Here is a 7,676-nt window from a genome sequence, read left to right on the forward strand (position 1 = left end):
CGCATCAACATGGTGGGGTGGATTTCTAAAATGAAATATCTTCATATAGAAACTGTGCTTTTCTATGTACTGGAAGCGCTTTATTGATAGTTTGACGTATCATCATGCTGGGGGTGTTCTACATGTATCTCTAATGGTGGAATGTTTAGGAGTCACCACGGTGACACAATGTGCACATTAGCAAACACTGTTGAAAAAGTTTTAAGAGTGTCTGAAAACTAAAAAGCTTGATCAACACAAGTGTTCATGGTCCTCTAGGTGATTGATTTTCAATGAAAATGGTGAGTGTGAGTAACTGAGAAACTGTTGGCTAATGCTAGTTAGACTTGTGACTTGTTTAACAGCACAAATCAGCTCACCTGGCGTAGGCTACTTCCAGATAAGTCAGTTCATCAGACAGAGCAGGGCCTGCAGTTAGAATCTGCTCCCCAGGGCATGCAGATGACATCAGCTGCTGCAAGTTTCAATAATAACTAAACCCTTGAGTAACCCTTTTATTATTAGTCTGTCTACACCTCAAAAGGTCAAAATGTTCTGTTCCACCCAGGGCTCTACAGTGAGCACATTTTACTCGCATTTGAGAGCAACTATTTCGGCATGCGAACAAGGAAAAGGAAACAGACGCACATGTGCGAGTGCTTCTTGCAGCCCAAAATAAGGAGAGCACTGTCCACAGACATAATGCAACTTGTTAAACATGTTAAAATGCATTAAATAACAAAGCAGCCAAAACAACGTTCTAAAATGTATCAAACATTAAAACCGTGTGAAAAGCTCCACAAAGTTTGAGAGCATAACATCAAAGCATTAAATGTTCAAAAATATATCATATAAAGCAGTCAGTACAACATTCTAAAATATATCAAACATTATGGATGCACTTACACTAGGACCCAAGAACCGTGCCCAAGCACGGATACCCCCTAAAGTGTGGTACCCCCTAAAGCGTTGTCCAGTGTGAGCGCGATCAAACCTTGCCCAGGCACAGCACAGATGGGACTTTGGCCCTGTTGGAGGAGGTGGGCCAAAACACAGCATGTTTGCTCATGTACGCTGATGTTCCTCATACGAGGAAAACTGTGAATAAACTCCACTCCAAAACACACAGCAAATTTGTGTTTACCTTCAATAAAGACTGTGGACAGCGACAGATGTTTTGTAGCCTCTCGTCTCCAGCTGTCTTCACTGCTCCGTGCTGTTATTATATCCATAAACTCACAGAGGAGCATGTACCATAAAAGGACACATATCTGCCTCACTTTTTATATATTTCATGTGCTGGACTTCGATAGCACAAACAGCGCCGTATGATGATGTCACTGGGCCGTGGCCCAATAATAATAATGTTTAGTCGTGTTTTAGACCTGGTTTAGACCTGGTTAAGTCCTGGTTCAGTCCTGGTATAGTCCTGGTTCAGTCCTAGAGATCGGCTCGGTGGTGTGGTGTGCGTATATATATTTATAATCCGCTAATGAAACGGCGTAGGTTCAGTCCTGGTTTAGTCCTGGTTTAGTCTTAGACTATTGGCATGTTGGACTAAGGGGCTGACCCCAATTTATCACGGGCAGGGGCAGGTAACAGGTGGAATATGAATGAATCTGTGAGTATTTAACTTTGATATAATCACAGGATAACGGGTGGGTGTGGAGCTGTAGTGTGCAGGTGCGGGTCTCCAAAAACTGACTCATGCAGGACTCTGGTCTGAATCATTCTTATTTATTTTTTTTCATTATGAATTAAGTCTTTCTTAATGCTTTATTAACACTAATTTGGGTTAGCTATTAAAAAGTGTTACCAATGTATTTTTTTAAGAAAATGCTTTACTTGTATAGAAATGCATTTGAACAACTAGAAAAGTGAAACAATAAGACAGAAGAGATGTTGATAATATCAGATGTTTCTCTGCCATTTATGTCAGACCAATGATCCGCAAGGCTTACACACAGATTTACTGAGAGCAGGAGTCCATCTGCTTGTCTGGGCTGTTGTCCATTTTGAGACCCAAGGTTAAATCAGTCTTATGTGCACCTGCAGGCTGTTGTTCCTTCACTTTCTGCAAATTAGGTTAAAGATGTGTGTAAAGGTCAAGTTAAGTCTTGTATACTTAACATACAGACAATGGTATTTAATAATAAGGTTACACTTTTATTTTGGTGACCTCCTGTGTGAGCGGAAGAAGTAACAGCTAAACAGAAATTAGCTTGATATACAAATGAGTCAACTACAGTTAACGATGAAAAACTGAAAAAAAAAAGTACTGTGAAAAGGTGATATAAAACCCCAAAGATAGCAACAGTCGACAGGGAACAAGGCAAATGGGGGAGGTGATGATAGATTGTCTGGACTCAATAGAAGACACCAAAAGGAACAATGGGGAACGAGGACGATTGTTAGTGACAAACCTGAAAATTATCTGGCATTCTGTGGCACTACCAAAAGTCATTTTATCTGTGGGTTACGACTCCATCATAAACATTACAACACCGACAGTATAATTCTGAATTAAGAGGTCAAACTGAAACACAAAATTTGAGTTAATATTTACAAATGTGGTATCAGAAAGTCCACATCTCTTCACTTGTGTCACTGCAGTGCACAGAGAGTATGAGACATCTAAAATGTACAGAGACTTGAAATTGCGAGCTGCTCTTATTCAGAATAAGCAGTTAAAACTCCTGCCTCGTGAGCAAGTGTATGACAAAACCAATAATGTATGGTGTGCTGGTGCAGTTTTCCACTCCACCAGCAGAGACACTGTGTTTGTGTAATGCTAATGTTCACTGTTAATTGCTGTATGTTGTACAAGTTTTCAGGTTGTCCAAGAAAAGGTGGAAGAAAAAGGCTGGAGACCAACTGGATGTCTTAAGCAGGAGAAGTTTCTTTACCATCAATAATACAAGCCCGAGGGGACTTGAAAAGTCAACATATTATGATTTCAAAAGAGAACATAGTGTGATCGTTGACTGTTCAAGCCCCTCGGGCCTATTTTACTGATGGTAAATAAACTCCTGCTTAAGACATCCAGTTAGTCTCCAGTCTTTTACTTCCACCTTTTCTTGGACAAGCTGAAAACTTCTACAACAGTTTTGGTATCACTACCAGTTAATCTACACACAGCTGATCTGGTAAGAGCTGATTTTTCTTCTTTTTGGAAAAAAAGGGAGGGAGATTATGCCTTACCATATTCAAGCTTGACAGATATCCTGTTCGTGACGCCAAAACTGTTGTAGAAGTTTTCAGTTTGTCCAAGAAAGGGTGGAAGTAAAGGTTGGAGACTAACTGGATGTCTTAAGCAGGAGAAGTTTATTTACCATCAATAATACAAGCCGGGGGGGACTTGAAAATTCAACATGGTATGATTTCAAAAGTGAAAATAGTATCATCTATGACTGTTCAAGCCCCTTGAGTATGTTTCCAAAAGAGGTTTATAAAGCAAGTGGTGACATTATGAAGGCCAGTAGGCACCAGTTAGACAGCAATATGCCACAATTTAGATAATTGTATGCTAATGGTATGCCAAGGGATCACGGTGTAAATATAGCTTTTATGAGTCAATGTGAAACTGAGATGTACATAGAAGATAAATTACTTAAATTGTCTTGCACTGTGGAGTTAGAACTGTAGCACACTTTGTAAAATGGCTGACACAGCGAGTTGTCTAACGTAATCTACGTTCATCTTTCTTTGTTGTTTAACAGAAAGCATTGCTTGTAACTTTTTTATGTTAAATGAGAGTCTTAGAGACCATATTTTCAATTATTTGTGCATATGTGTACTTAAAAAGAATACCTTTGTTAGATTTAGATTTGGCAAAAGTTATCTAGATTTAAGCTACCATCCATCCATCCATTTTTGTCCGCTTATCCGGGGCCGGGTCGGGGGGGCAGCAGCCTAAGCAGGGACTCCCAGATTTCCTCCACCCCAGACACGTCCTCCAGCTCCTCCGGGGGGACCCCGAGGCGTTCCCAGGCCAGCCGAGAGACATAGTCCCTCCAGCGTGTCCTGGGTCTTCCCCGAGGCCTCCTCTCGGTGGGACATGCCCGGAACACCTCCCGAGGGAGGCGCCCAGGAGGCATCTGGAACAGATGCCCGAGCCACCTCAACTGGCTCCTCTCGACGTGGAGGAGCAGCGGCTCTACTCCGAGCTCCTCCCGTATGACTGAGCTCCTCACCCTATCTCTAAGGGAGCGCCCAGCCACCCTGCGGAGGAAACCCATTTCAAGCGCTTGTATCTGCGATCTCGTCCTTTCGGTCACTACCCAGAGCTCATGACCATAGGTGAGAGTAGGAACGAAGACTGACCGGTAAATCAAGAGCTTCGCCTTTCGGCTCAGCTCCCTCTTCACCACAACGGTCCGATACAGCGACCGCATCACTGCCGAAGCTGCACCGATCCGCCTGTCAATCTCACGTTCCGTCCTTCCCTCACTCGTGAACAAGACCCCGAGATACTTGAATTCCTCCACTTGAGGCAAAGACTCCCCACCCACCCGGAGAGGGCAAGCCACCTTTTTCCAGTCGAGAACCATGGCCTCAGACTTAGAAGAGCTGATCTTCATCCCAGCCGCTTCACACTCGGCTGCAAACCGCCCCAGTGCACATTGCAGGTCCTGGTTCGATGAAGCCAACAGGACAACATCATCTGCAAACAGCAGAGATGAAATCCTGTGGTCCCCAAACCGGACCCCCTCCGACCCCTGACTGCGCCTAGAAATTCTGTCCATAAACACAATGAACAGAACCGGTGACAAAGGGCAGCCCTGGCGGAGTCCAACATGCACCGGGAACAGGTCTGACTTACTGCCGGCAATGCGAACACAGCTCCTGCTCCGGTCATACAGGGACCGGACAGCCCTTAGCAAAGGGCCCCGAACCCCATACTCCCAGAGCACCCCCCACAGGACACCACGAGGGACACGGTCGAATGCCTTGTCCAAGTCCACAAAGCACATGTGGACTGGTTGGGCAAACTCCCATGAACCCTCGAGCACCCGATGGAGAGTGTAGAGCTGGTCCAGTGTTCCACGGCCAGGACGAAAACCACACTGCTCTTCCTGGATCCGAGGTTCGACTATCGGCCGGATTCTCCTCTCCAGTACCCTGGCATAGACCTTACCGGGAAGGCTGAGGAGTGTGATCCCCCTATAGTTGGAGCACACCCTCCAGTCCCCCTTCTTATACAGAGGGACCACCACCCCGGTTTGCCAGTCCAGAGGTACTGTCCCCGACCGCCACGCGATGTTGAAGAGGCGTGTCAGCCAAGACAGCCCCACAACATCCAGAGACTTAAGGTACTCAGGACGGATCTCATCCAAGTCCTCCCGGAGGTGCGAGTTGAAGGTCCCTCTGACAGAGGGCTCCGCCAGACGTTCCCAACAGACCCTTGCTTGGGCCTGCCAGGTCTTTCCGGCTTCCTCCTCCGCCAGCGAACCCAACTCACCACCAGGTGGTGATCGGTTGACAGCTCAGCCCCTCTCTTCACCCGAGTGTCCAAGGCACGCGGCCGGAGATCAGATGACACGACTACAAAGTCGATCATCGACCTCCGGCCTAGGGTGTCCTGGTGCCACGTGCACTTATGGACACCCTTGTGCTCGAACATGGTGTTTGTTATGGACAAACCGTGACTAGCACAGAAGTCCAATAACAGAACACCACTCGGGTTCAGATCAGGGAGGCCGTTCCTCCCAATCACCCCTCTCCATGTGTCACTGTCGTTGCCCACGTGGGCGTTGAAGTCCCCCAGGAGAACAACGGAGTCCCCGGTCGGTGCACTGTCTAGTACCCCTCCCAAGGACTCCAAGAAGGCCGGGTACTCTGCACTGCTGTTCGGCCCGTAGGCCGACACCACAGTGAGAGACCTGTCCCCGACCCGAAGGCGCAGGGACGCGACCCTCTCGTTCACCGGGGTGAACTCCAACACACAGTGGCTGAGCTGTGGGGCAATGAGCAGGCCCACACCAGCCCGCCGCCGCTCCCCGCGGCCAACGCCAGAGAAATGGAGAGTCCAGCCCCTCTCAAGGAGTTGGGTTCCAGAGCCCAAACTGTGCGTGGAGGTGAGGCCGACTATATCTAGTCGGTAACGCTCAACCTCCCGCACCAGCTCAGGCTCCTTCCCCCCCAGCGAGGTGACATTCCATGTCCCCAGAGCTAGTCTCCATGTCCGGAGATCCGGTCGTCGAGGCCCCCGCCGTCGACTGCCGCCCAGATCTCTCTGCACCGGCCCCATATGGCTCCTCCCGCGGGTGGTGGGCCCACGTGAGGACGGCCCCACGTCGCTCCTTCGGACTAAGCCCGGCCGGGCCCCGTGGGGGAAGGCCCGGCCACCAGGCGCTCGCTGACGAGCACCCACCCCAGGCCTGGCTCCAGGGTGAGGCCCCGGTGACGCCAATCCGGGCGACGTAACTGGCCTCTGTGTGTAACTCATCATGTAGGGCTTCTGAACCGTTCTTCGTCTGACCCGTCCCCCCGGACCTGTTTGCCTTGGGTGACCCTACCAGGGGCATGAAGCCCCCGACAACATAGCTCTCGGGATCATTCGGGCACTCAAACCCCTCCACCACGATAAGGTGACGGTTCAAGGAGGGGGATTTAAGCTACCACTTGTGTGAAATTGCATTACTACATAGTCTAAATACAGTTTATTTCCTTTCTGTTTTACTTTCACTCTGTTGATAATTGAAGGCAACATCATTAAAGTGGACAATACACATGTCAGTTGTTGCAGCATTTATCTGCATAGCTGTATCCGCTTCCACAGTGAGGCCAGAATATCATGGAATCTGCCCTGGGATGTTTTTTTTGTTTTTTTTTTTTTTTTGTTTTTTATCACCAGTGTTTGTCTGGCATGGAAACATGAATGAAAGTTTTAACATCAGCATCTTCTGTCTTCAGATTTGGTCAATCAGAATAAGAGATTCAAAGTTTGGTTTTGCCCTGGTAATTGAGAGATCAAGACACAGTGGAGGCTATGTGCTGGGTTTTTAAAAAAGATCCAGTTGAGAAGCTTCAAAATGTATATATATATATATATATTTTTTTTTTTTTTCTGCAAACCCCATATTTAGAATTGACTACAAAATGGAAGAAAAGCCACCACTGTTGGAGAAGCTGACAGTGGAACAGTGTCTTGACTATTTGGAGATTGAGCCTGATGAACAGACTGATGCTTTCACTGCTTACTTGACAGAAAGCATGAAGCAACAGGACCGTGAGCCTATGTTTTCAGAGGATCTGGGCCTCACCATTGAAAAGGTGAGAGATGGATTTACATTGCAGGGACAGTGGGAAGTCATGGGCTAAAATTATACATCTGTAGTGAGTGTTCTGCCAGAATGTAAGACATTATTTCAAGAGTATATAGTAGTAGTTTTTCTAGTCAGAAATGTATTTTCAGGCACCTGTGGCCTATTGTATTTTTGTATATATGTATATATGTATATAGTAAATACAGAACTAGTTCATTTTAAACAGTCTGCAGTGGTCTGAAGTTATTCCTCACTTTACCATATGTAGAGTGACCAGACGTCCCTATTTAGCAGGGACAGTCCCAGTTTTGAGCCCTGTGCCCCCGATCCCAGCAGATTTGTCCAAAACCAGTGATTTGTCCCAGTTTTATATAAGAAATGTCCCAGGTGTCCCTATTTTTGACCAATTTGTTCCCTGCCAACAGTAAA

The 7,676-nt window shown here is 46.8% G+C and overlaps 1 pseudogene; it reads left to right on the plus strand.

Moving 5' to 3' along the window:
• The first annotated feature begins 2,370 nt into the window (after positions 1-2,370).
• On the plus strand, positions 2,371-7,302 carry LOC110155852 (Bardet-Biedl syndrome 5 protein homolog; annotated as a pseudogene).
• Positions 7,303-7,676: the final 374 nt, after the last annotated feature.

Source organism: Boleophthalmus pectinirostris, unplaced genomic scaffold (genome assembly GCF_026225935.1).
Source record: "Boleophthalmus pectinirostris isolate CB_2022bp ecotype Guang Dong unplaced genomic scaffold, ASM2622593v1 HiC_scaffold_18, whole genome shotgun sequence".
NCBI lineage: Eukaryota > Metazoa > Chordata > Actinopteri > Gobiiformes > Gobiidae > Boleophthalmus > Boleophthalmus pectinirostris.